Source organism: Dendrobium catenatum, unplaced genomic scaffold (genome assembly GCF_001605985.2).
Source record: "Dendrobium catenatum unplaced genomic scaffold, ASM160598v2 fragScaff_scaffold_421, whole genome shotgun sequence".
NCBI classification, from domain to species: Eukaryota; Viridiplantae; Streptophyta; class Magnoliopsida; order Asparagales; family Orchidaceae; genus Dendrobium; species Dendrobium catenatum.
In genome coordinates, this window is record NW_021318883.1 from 32690 (window position 1) to 45737 (window position 13048).

Here is a 13048-nt window from a genome sequence, read left to right on the forward strand (position 1 = left end):
TTCTTAATATCCTGGTTAATCAATTCTATATGATTACAAGGCCATGCCCATGACATCAAACAAAAAAGCATGTGTTACTGAATACTTTACCACACCCTCAAATATTTGGTAATGGTAAGAATTGGATAATTTTAAGATAAATGATTGGTGTGGAGAGTCTGCAGATAAATAAATCAATTTCGTTAAGGAAAACAAGAAGTAATGATTTCATTGCAAATCTAAATAAAGACCTGCATGAAGTTCATGGTGGATTTTTTAAGTTCAAAATGAAGAAAGAAGATGAAGAATTATAATGCTTGGAGGTAATAAAAAAACTCTCATAATTGAAAAATATACTCTTGCCATCAGAAATACAAAACAAAATTTAGGGCATGACTTGAGGCATGGAAAAAAAAAACACATTTGGTTTGATGTCTCTCAAAAGACCAATCACATGAGAAAACTGTTGATGATTTTATGAAAGGTAACAAATCAAATTAATATTCAATAATTGGACTATGTTTGGCTTTTACTCTTTTTTTAATAAAGAACAAGCATACCTCTCATACAAATTGCTCACTTTTGAAAAAAATGTCAGCTCCTCCCTTTCATTACTCCAAAAAGATGATTAATTGAATTAAGGGAGGCTAAAAATCTTGGATTACTAATAAGTTTTCCTTAACTATTCTCATCCTATACTTCCTAAATTGAAAATCTCAAAGTCAGAAGAAATGGATCTCTATCCCATATTGTTAGGATAGGGGTAATTAAAATTAACTCTGACTTATTAGAAAAGTTGAGGTATTAGACTTGACCTATGTTAAGAAAGGTAGAGATAGACCTAAAAAGACTTGGTTAGAAAATATTAGAAATGATATTTCTCTATCAGATTTAAATGAGAATTTGACTTTTAACAAGACACAATGATGAAAAAGAAATCATGTAGCCAACCCCACATAGTGGGACAAAGGCTTGATGTTGTTATTGTTGTATATTTTGTATGCTCTAAATCTCTCCTGCAATATCTAATATACAAGCAAGATAGCAAAAGATTGCAAGTATACAATCACACTCATCAAAATTTTGTATATTTTAGGACAAAAGATCGAGGAAAACGACTAGAAATGCTAACGAGGTCAAAAGTCCATGCTATTATGATAAAGATTCCAAAAAGAGTAATCATACCTTCGCAATCAACATAGATCTTTCTTCTCTGAAGAAAGGGAACTAAATTATGTTATGACATTATTAGATTAGGTCATCCTAATTTTATGAATCTTACAAACTTACTTTCTTCCTTAATTGATTAGAAATATATTTTCCAATGTGATTTTGTCAGCTTGCTAAAAACTAAATATCTTCTTTAAAAAAAATTATAAAGCCAATGAATATTTTTGCCCTGTGAATAGTGCTATCCTGTGCCCATCAAAAATCTCAAAATCTTAACTCCAACTGATGGTTTATTACTTTTATTGATGGTCATAACCATGTGTGTTGGTTGTACTTATTGAAGATAAATTTGATGCTGAACAAATCTTCAAAAACTTCAACAATATAGTCAAAATCCAATATTCCGTTGAAATCTAAATCTTTCACTCTAATGGAGGTAAGAAATATTTTAACCATATTTTTTAAAGTTATCTGTATCAGAACAAATATTATCCATCAAAGTTCTTACCATAACACATCAACAAAATGATATAGTTGAATAAAAAATATAAATCTCTTAAAAGTGGCTACATCCATTATGTCACCCTTAATACCGCTAAATATTATTGAGATGATGACATTCTCACAACTTGCTACCTCATAAATTGTCTTCCTACTAATGTACTTTAGTTCAAAACACAATTCATTAAAGATATACTTTTTAGGTATGAGGCAAATCAAAAGAATTACAAATACTACTTCCATAAAAAAATGTATGTATGTATGTATGTATGTATGTAGAATTTGACCTAAAATGGTCACGTTTGAGAATAAACCCTTATTTCAAAAAAAATTCCTCAAGGGGGAGATAGAACAACAACAACAATAACAACAGCATGTCAACAACATCAAGCCTTCTTATCCCACTACGTGGGGTCGGTCGGTTACATGAATCTTTTTTCTCCATTGCGTTATTTTAAGAGTCAAATTCTCATTTAAATCTAAAAAAGAATGATCATTTCTAATATTTTCTAACCAAGTCATTTTAGGTCTACCTCTACCTTTCTTAATACAAGTCAAATCTAATATATCTACTTTCCTAATCAAGCCATCGGAAGGCTATTGTTTTATGTGACCAAACCATCTAAGGTGACTCTATCTAATCTTATCTTGCACTGAGTTACTCCAACATTTTCACATACACTCATTTTGTATCCTATCTGTAAGAGTAAATCCACTCATCCACCCGAGCATCATCATCTCTACAACACTTAATATTATATTTCTCTTTTAAAGGCCAACATTTTGCACCATAAAGCATTGTAGGTTTCACCACCATCTTATAGAACTTTTCCTTAAGTTTGAGGGGGACTTTTTTATCACACAACAAGACTAATGCATTCCTCCACTTCAACCATCCAACATGAATTCTTCTATTAATATCCCCATCTATTTCACCATCACTCTAAACAATAGACCCAATATATCTAAAACGTGTACACTTATTAATGACTTGATCGTCCAAAGACAAACCCTCAACTAGATCTATTACTACAAAAATTATACTCTATATATTCAGTTTTAGATCTACTCAAAACGAAAACTTTTAGACTCTAAGATTGATCTCCATAATTCAAGTTTACCTTCAACTTCCCTCTAGTCTTATCAACAAGATGAATATCATCAGCAAAAAGCATAAACCAGAGTACAACCTCTTACAATTGTCTAGTAAGAACATCCATGACTACATGACTAAGCAAAAAGATATGAGCTTAAGGCTGATCATTGATGTAATCCAACAGAAATAGAAAAATATTTGATCAAACCAACTTGTGTTTGAACACAAGTAACATCACCTGCATACATATCCCTAATGACTTGAATATAAGCATTATTAACACCATTCTTTTCTAGAACTTTCCATAGCACTTCTCTTGGAAGTTTATCATATGCTTTCTCTAAATCAATAAATATCATGTGAAGATCCTCCGTATTTTCTCTATGCTTCTCCATCAAACCTCTCAAATAAATTAATAGCTTCCATAGTAGACCTAACCGACATGAATCAAATTGATTTTGAGAAACAATAGAATCACATCGAAACCTATGCTCCATAACTCTCTCCCAAAGTTTGAAAGTATGACACATTAACTTAATTCCTCTATAAATCGCACGATCTTGTACATCACCTTTATTCTTAGACATCAACACACTCATTCTACACTCATCTGACATCTTTTTGGTCTAAAATTAACTTAAAGAGGGAGATAGAATAGGAAGGAAATTTTAATATTTTTTTCCTCCAAAATTCTCCAACCCACTAATGCCACCAACCTTCCTAGACACAATGACATGGAAATCAATGAAACTCCTATTCACTCGGCCCCACAACAACCCTCTTAACTACATGTATACTCTTAAAGAAATAATCTACCTAAAAGTAAAACCACTCTATCTCCCGAAGCTTGTCATTAATCATATATGGACTCAAAAAACTCACATACTCTTCCATGTTATGATATCATTGAAGAATTACACATTGCTTTAAGAAGAGAAGCACATATCCATATTCAAACTTCCTCTACCAAATGTGCTACGATATTCTCACATGTCTTCCATTAAAAACTTGGTCTCCAACATAACAAAGATTGAAACTCCAATTATGATAGATGTGGAGATAAAAGCTCTTCAAAAAATGGAACATGGGAAAGTATTCAAAGAACAAGGATGTCATCCCTATGGAATCTAAACAAGTCTTTGCTATGAAATATCAATCAGATGAATCTATTGAGAGTATGAAGCGTGGTTAGTTGGAGATAGATTCACCAAACTCATGAGATTTACTATTATGAAAACTTTGTTCCTATGGCGAAACTCAACATCATTCAAGTCCTCTCAATGGATATCAAACTTGACCAGCCATTTCACCAACTTGATGTTAAAAATGGATTATTGAATAGTGACTTAAATGAAGAAGCCAACATCAATCCTCCTCTAGAGTTCAATGGCCTTGAAAATACGGCTAGTTGTGATGTGAAACATAAAAAGAATTGTAGGAATTTAATAAAAATTTCTTAAGCTTGCTAATTTTAAAATTAATATTTCACAAGATTAGATTCTAGGATTTATTAGTTGTTGTTGTGCTTTAGCACCCGGTTACAAACTAGATTAGAATGACACTTTTAAAATAACAACAAAATTATAGTTAAAGCTAAATGCATAAGTAACAGAAATCAGTTCACCTTGAGTTCCCCTCACTCTCACTCTTGAAGGTTGTTTTAACGGAAGAATAATTTTAGCAAACTTAAAGACGCCAACAAAAGACACAATACGCCTACAGTATTGCCCAATGAAAACCTTGCGGGAGGGGAAGGAGTCAGTGGATGTTGAATAACTCGCCAATGTTCGAAGATTTGGTGCTCGTCGATGGCAGTCGTCAAAGTGAAGAGGATTCGGTCGATGCAGTCATCAATGGTGTGGTCGATCTCCAAATTGAGCTCGAAGAAGGGTGATCTCAACACATTTACTCGTCCTTGATGATCGTATACGAATCCATGGTCTCTTTCAGGATCGGCCATTCATGGGGAGTAGGCCACGATTGTGTATCTTCTTCCTTAGATGGTGTATGAAGGGAGAAGAGAAGGAGAGGAGGGAGACGTTGGGGTGGTCAGCCAAGGCTAAGGGTCTACGCTACTTTAATTTCAAGTTTTGGGTTTAGGTGGGTGGACGGAAAAAAATTAAAATCTGAAATTTAATTTCATATTTTATAATTAGAAAGGAGGGAATAATTTTGAAATTCGAATCTCCTCTAATGGAGAATAAGTGAGGCAGCACACCTTGAAAGGAGGGCGTTGATTGAGAGCATTAATGGGGAGAATTAATTAAGAGAGAGGGAATAGGGGGGTCGGCCAAAGGAGGGAGAGGAAGGGTGTTCACATTCAACCAATGTGTCTACATTCAATGAATGTGTGATTTGAAATTAAATCCAAATTAATTTCCGATTGGGAGCAATTTGGGGAGCTTCCTCAAATAGATTTATTAATTAGGAAAGAGTTTGAATTTCAAATTTATTTGAATTCAAATTATGAGACTTTCCAAATTAATAATAGGATAAATTAGGAAGTTTTCCTTTCAGGATCGTCCAGGACGAAGTTGGATTGTCTTGGGACGATCGGTACAGGTTGTACATGTTTTCTGGATAGAGAAGTTCGTCCCAAGACGAACTGGGGTTCGTCCGTACGAAATTATTCCAGAGGGCAACTCGTCCAGGAACGATAACTATTTCATCTAAACGAAATTCGTCCAAATGGCAAATCATCCCGGGACGATTTTGGATCGTCCAGGATGATCTGGTTGGATATATATAGAAATGAGATCTTTTTTAAAGGGCAGGAGAGAGAAAACATAAGGAAAAATGAAGAAAAGTGATTTTTAGGCGACTTCTGTCCGTTTCCATCCGTAGCTGCAGTTGAGAAAGTTGACCGACTCAAAATAAGGCACATTCCGTCTTTCTCAATTTTCAGAAACAAGGATTTTGACGACTTTTCTGTTGCGGATTTTGTCTCCATTAGCGAATAATTGATTCCGTTTTGTACTGATGAACTTTTTACCGCGTAACTTTTGGTATGTTTCTGAGATGATATTTGTGCACGTTTTGAGTATTTTCTGGAAGAATTTTATCTGGTATTTTGAATTCTACGGAGTTTTGATCGAATAACAATTTATCTGGATGTCTGAAAATGTTGCTTCAATATAATAAAAGTCTTACAATGATGTTTTGTATTATCTGTGGTAATTTGGTAAATTTCTGAATCTGTGAATTCAGTGTAAATTTTGTATATTGCCGTTATGTCGCTGACGATTTTTCTAACGAAATCTGATTTCTAAATTGAATGCTTTGATGTGCTGTGATATCAAAAGGGAGTTATAAGGGGCAAGAATCCTTTGAGATTCTGTCTATGTCAGGGAAATCTGAAAAGAAAATAAGTTCTGTTCTGAAAGTTCTGTATATTTATTCTGTTCTGGTGCTATAAGCACAAAGGAAGACATAAGGAGCTAGAATCCGTCGAGATTCTGTCAGTGTCAGGGAAGGGAGATATAAGGGGCCAGAATCCGTCGAGATTCTGTCAGGGTCAGGGATATGTGATATGTGATATCTGAAATGTGATTTTATCTGATTTGAATTCTGATTTGTACGATCTGATCTGTTCTGTGATTTGAAAGCTTTATAAGTTTTGTAAGATCTGTTCTGCACTCTGATTTGAATTCATGTATCTGTGATGTGATTTCTATTTGATCAAGTAGCTGTTCCGTTTGTTATACGACTTATGTACGACTGTTTGAATTTTGTACGGCTATTCTGATGTGTCTTCTGAAGTGAATTTCTGGAAATTTTGATTGGTGAGTATAGTCTTGCTGAGTTAATAGCTCATCCTTGTTTTCAGCGTGGTTTTCAGGTTCTGTGAAAGGAAATGAAGTCTTGGATTAGCAGTTATGTGTCTGATCAGTGATTAGGTATTTTTGTACTTTTGATTTTCATACAGTCATGACTTTCTGTTCTATTCTTTCTGTCTGTAGCCATGCACTGTATTGTATATGATTATTTTGATGAAAAAAAGAAGAAAATAGTGAATGCATTTCTTTATATGTATTTGAAGTTTATAGCAGCTCTGTTTTGTTGTTTGTTTGAATATTTGGAAGAAAGTCTGAAGTAAATTCCAAAACTAGATCCTGGATTTTCATCAGTTGTCGCGGCCCGACGCGAAGGGATTCGTTCCGGTCGGGTTGGGTCGTGGCAAATCTTAAAGTGGTATCAGAGAATTGGTTTTTGAATTTGGATTGTAAGACAGAGCTATAGGAATTAATCTGTAAGTCTGTCGGGGGTAGTTCTGATTTGTCTGGATTTTTATTATGTTGTTTTTGTGCATAGTTTTCTGTGTGATTATGGATCTGCCAGACCCAGATATGACTGATGGGCAGAGTGCTAGTCAGGCAGCTCCTGTGAACAGTACTGCCCCAGTGGTTGGTTCTGATACAATTTCGCAGTTTGCTACGTTGGTTGCTCAGATGATGAGCGAGACTCAGAATAGGGCATCTACTGTTCGATCTGAAGATGTAGATAGACATCTACAAATGTTTTTGAGATTGAAACCTTCGAGGATTGAGGGCACTGTTGAGCCCAGAGCAACTGAGGATTGGTTAAGAAGGTTGGAAAAGACATTTGATGGTATGCAATGTCCTCCGGACAGGAAGGTACCGTTAGCCGTTTTTCTATTAGATGGCGAAACTGAACGCTGGTGGATGGGCCAGCAGGAGGAAAAGTTCCAAGGTAAATTGAACTCTCTGATTACTTGGGAAGAATTTTTTGAAGTATTTCGATCGTGGTTTGTACCTCCTTCTGCAAGACAGCAAATGCAGGAGACGTTTCTGAGGTTGGTTCAGGGGAGCAGGACAGTTATGCAATATGAGGCAGAGTTTACTGCTCTGGCACGATATGCTCCGCAGCCGGTGAGTACTTCTGCTGAAAAATGCTATAAATTTCTGAGGGACTACGAGATAGTCTGAGGCAGCCCCTGGTGCCATTTCACATTTCTGATTTCTCTGATCTTATGGAGAGAGCTCGTCTGATAGAGAATGACTGATGGCTACTCAGCAGCGATGGACTGCTAGTAGGAAGAGGTTCAGTGGTGATGCTTCTGGCAGTGGGTTTTCTAGAAAGAAGAGATTTGTATCTGGAGACCCCAAGAGGAGTGGACAGTTTGTGTCCACTACAGTTTCTGGTAGTGGCAGTACTACTAATTCTGGATCAGTTAGTGGGGCACCTGTGTGCCAGACTTGTGAAAGAAGACATTTTGGCCAGTGCTGCAGGATGACTGGTCAGTGTTTTAGATGTGGTCAGCCATGACATCGGATTGCGAAGTGTCCACAATCTAGATCTGATCGACGATCTGAGTTCAGATCTGATAGTTTTTCCAGATCAGCAGGAAGGCCGAGGACAGTTCCTCCACGTACTGTTTCTAAAGGATCATCTGGTAGAGATGGTGGTTCAGGTTCTGTGGCGAGGAGACCACCTAGTGGTGAATAGAGGGAGTCTGGTAGTTCTGTAGCTCCAGCTCCAGTTCAGCCACGTGTGTATAGTTTGAATCAGCAGGAGGCTCGAGATGCTCCGGATGTTGTGACACGTATGATTTACATTTCTGAACATCCCTGTCGTGTTTTGTTTGATTCTGAAGTTAGTCACTCGTTTTTGTCCGAGCATTATTTTGATGCTTTGCATCTGGATTCTGTGACATTACTGGTTTCTTTTTCTGTTCTTTTGCCGGCTGGGAATAATTTGATTGCTCAGAAGTTTTGTTTTGATTTCTATGATAGAAGTTAGAAGAATGTGGAAAAAAGGTTGTACAGTGTTTTTGGCCTCAGTACGGGATATGAATATCGATGCGGGTTTTATTACTGATATCCCGGTTGTACGAGATTTTTCAGATGTATTTCCTGAGGAGTTGATTGGTTTGCCTCCAGATAGAGACGTTGAGTTCTGCATTGATATTTTTTTTGGTACGGCTCCGATATCTAAGGCTCCGTATAGGATGGCACCGAAGGAACTTTCAGAGTTGAAAGTTCAGCTCCAGGAGTTGGTGAATAGAGGATTTGTCCGTCCCAATGTTTCTCCTTGGGGAGCACCTGTTCTGTTTGTGAAGAAGTAGGATGGGAAACTGCGGATGTGCGTTGACTATAGAGATCTGAATAAAGTCACAGTTAAGAATAAGCATCCGTTGCCACGGATTAATAATTTGTTTGATTAGCTGGCGGGATTTTCTGTATACTCAAAGATTGATTTGAGATCTGGATACTATCAAGTGAAGGTAAATGAAGATGATGTGATAAAGACAGCTTTCAGTACTCGGTACAGGCACTACGAGTTTTTGGTTATGCCTTTTGGGGTAACCAATGCACCTGCTGTTTTTATAGATCTGATGAACAGAGTGTTCAAGGAGTATCTGGATCAGTTTGTAATCGTCTTTAGATACGATATTCTGATATATTATGCTTCTGAGGAAGACATTTGAGGAGTGTGTTGGAGACATTGAGGCAACACCAGTTGTATGCTAAATTCTCCAAATGTGAATTCTGGCTTAAGAGCATTTTTTTTCTGGGGCATGTGGTGAGCGGCGAAGGTATTTCTGTTGATCCCCAAAAAATTCAAGCTGTTACTGATTGGCCAAGGCCTACTACGGTATTTGAGGTACGTAGTTTCTTGGGCATGGCAGGTTATTATAGAAAGTTTGTGAAGGGATTTTCTCAGATTTCTGCACCTCTGACGAGAGTAACTCAAAAGTTAGTAGCGTTTGTTTGGACACGGGAGTGTGAAGCTAGTTTTCAGAGATTGAAGGATTGTTTGACTTCAGCTCCAGTGTTAGCACTTCCGTCTGGTACGGAAGGGTTTCAGGTATTCAGTGATGCTTCACTGAAAGGTTTGGACTATGTTTTGATGCAGCATGATCGAGTAATTGCTTATGCTTCAAGATAGTTGAAACCACATGAAAAGAATTATCCGGCGCATGATTTGAAATTGGCTGCAATTGTCTTTGCTTTGAAGATTTGGCGTTACTACTTGTATGGCGTCAAGTGTAAGATCTTTACGGATCATAAGAGCTTGAAGTATATCTTCACTCAAAATGATCTGAATTTGAGGCAAAGAAGATAGCTTGAATTAATCAATGACTCTGATCTGACGATTCAGTATCAGCCTGGTAAGGCTAATGTAGTAGCAGACGCTCTGAACAGGAGATCTTCTGGATTATCAGGTATCCACCTTACTTCTGATGAGTATCTGATACGAGATATGAAAAGATTGCAGTTGGAGGTGATTTCCTCTACTAGTCTGGATTCTGGTGTGTTGACTCAGATGCACATTTAGTCATCTTTGGAAGAAAGGATCTATGAAGCCCAGAAGTCAGACGCTGACTATTCGAAGCTGATTGATCAGATTGAATCTGGTAAGAAACTTGAACTACGAATTTCTGATTCTTGTATTATTTTCTGTAAGAACAGGCTGTGGATTCCTATGTTTGGAGATTTAAGGAAAGAGATTCTGCACGAATCTCACCATTTAGGCTATAGCATTCATCCAGGAAGTGGTAAGATGTACGGAGATATGAAGAGTTTGTTTTGGTGGCCTGGAATGAAAAAGGATATAGCAGAGTTTGTTTCGAAATGCGAAGCCTGTCAGTTAGTGAAGACAGAGCATCAGCGACCAGGAGGTCTTTTGCATTCGTTGTTTATCCCTGAGTGGAAGTATGAAGAGGTAACGATGGATTTTGCTATGGGTTTTCCTCAATCAAGGCAAGAACATGATGCAATTTGGGTAATTGTTGATCGATTGATGAAGTCTGCACATTTTCTTCCAATCAGACAGACGGATCCGGTGGATAAGTTAGCTCAAGTATATGTGAAAGAAATTGTCAGATTGCACGGTGTGCCAAAAGTGATTGTATCTGATCGAGATGGACGATTTACTTCCAGACTTTAGAAGGGTATTCAGCAAGGATTGGGTATGAAGTTGCATTTCAGTACTGCTTTTCATCCGCAGACTGATGGACAGTCTGAGAGGACTATTCAGGTACTTGAAGATCTTCTGAGATTGTGTTTTGGATTTTGGGGTCAGTTGGGAAGATCATATTCCACTGATAGAATTTGTTTATAATAACAGCTTTCAGTCAAGTATTGGTATGGCACCTTACGAAGCTTTATATGTCCGAAAGTGTAGAACTCCTTTGACTCTGACTGAAGTGGGAGCTAGACAAGAAATGGGTGCAACTTTTGTTGATGAAACTGTTTTGAAAATCAATCTGATTAAAGAAAGATTGAAAGTTGCACAAGATAGACAACAGAAATATTACAATCAGAAGCACAGGTTTGTTGAATTTCAAATTGGTGACTTTGTGTATGTCAAAGTCAGTCCAATGAAAGGTGTTAGCCAATTTGGAAGAACGAGCAAGCTCAGTCCAAAGAGAATCTGCAGTACAAGAAAGAGCCTGAAAAGATTTTGGCTTATGACGTTCGTAAGTTAAAAAATAAACAGATTCCGATGGTTAAAGTTTAATGGAAGCATAGAACAGCACGAGAAGCTACTTGGGAGAAGTAGTCGGATATGAGACAATTATATCTGCATCTGTTCTGACTCAGTTTTGTTTTGGAAATGTCGAGGACGACATTTTTCTGAAGTTGGGGAGATTGTGAAAGCTGTTTTTCCTTTCAGGATCGTCCAGGACGAAGTTGGATCGTCCTGGGACGATCGGTACAGGTTTTCTGGACAGAGAAGTTCATCCCAGGACGAACTGGGGTTCATCCGTGCGAAATTTTTCCAGAGGGCAACTCGTCCAGGAACTATAACTATTTCGTCTGAACGAAATTCGTCCGGAGGGCAAATCGTCCCGGGACGATTTTGGATCGTCCAGGACAATCTGGTTGGATATATATGGAAATGAGATCTTTTTGAAGAGAGAAAAGGGCAGGAGAGAGAAAACCGAAGGAAAAAAGAAAAGTGATTTTTGGGCGACTTCTGTCCGTTTTCGTCCGTAGCTGCAGTTGAGAAAATTGACCGACTCAAAATAAGGCACATTCCGCCTTTCTCAATTTTTAGAAATGAGACGACTTTTTCGTTGCGGATTTTGTCTCCGTTAGCGACAAATTGATTCTGTTTTGTACTGATCAACCTTTTACCGCGTAACTTTTGGTATATTTCTGAGATGATATTTGTGCACGTTTTGAGTATTTTCTGGAAGATTTTTATCGGGTATTTTGAATTCTGCGGAGTTTTGATCGAATAACAATTTATCTGGATGTCTGAAAATGTAACTTCAGTACAATAAAAATCTTACAATGATATTTTGTATTATCTTTGGTAATTTGATAAATTTCTGAATCTGTGAATTCTGTGTAAATTCTGTATACTGTTGTTATGCCGCTGACGATTTTTCTGACGAAATCTGATTTTCTGAATTGAATGCTTTGATGTGCTGTGATATCATAAGGGAGTTATAAGGGGCCAAAATCCTTTGAGATTCTGTCTGTGTCAGGGAAATCTGAAAAGAAAATAAGTTCTGTTCTGAAAGTTCTATATATATGTTCTGTTCTGGTGCTATAAGCACAAAGGGAGACATAAGGGGCAAGAATCCGTTGAGATTCTGTTAGTGTCAGGGAAGGGAGGTATAAGGGGCCAGAATCCGTCGAGATTCTGTCAGAGTCAGGGATATGTGATATGTGAAATGTGATATCTGAAATGTGATTTTATCTTATTTGAATTGTGATTTGTACGATCCAAACTGTTCTGTGATTTGAAAGCTTTATAAGTTTTGTAAGATCTGTTCTGCACTCTGATTTGAATTAATGTATCTGTGATGTGATTTCTATTTGATCAAATATCTGTTCTATTTGTTATACGACTTCTGTACTACTGTTTGAATTTTGTACGGCTATTCTGATGTGTCTTCTGAAGTGAATTTCTGGAGATTTTGATTGGTTAGTGTAGTCTTGCTGAGTTGTTAGCTTGTCCTTATTTTCTGCGTGGTTTTCAGGTTCTGGAAAAGGGAAGGAAGTCTTGGATTAGCAGTTTTGTGTTTGATCAGTGATCAAGTATTTTTGTACTTTTGATTTTTGTACCGTCATGGATTTTCTGTTCTGTTCTTTCTGTCTGTAGCCATGCACTGCATTGTATATGATTATTTTGATGAAATAAAGAAAAAAATAGTGGATGCATTTCTTTATATGTATTTGAAATCTATAGCAGCTCTGTGTTTTTGTTTGTTTGAATATCTGGAAGAAAGTCTGAAGCAAATTCCAAAACTAGATCCTGGATTTTCATCAGTTGTCGCGGCCCGACGCGAAGGGATTCGTTCTGGTCGGGTTGGGTCATGATATA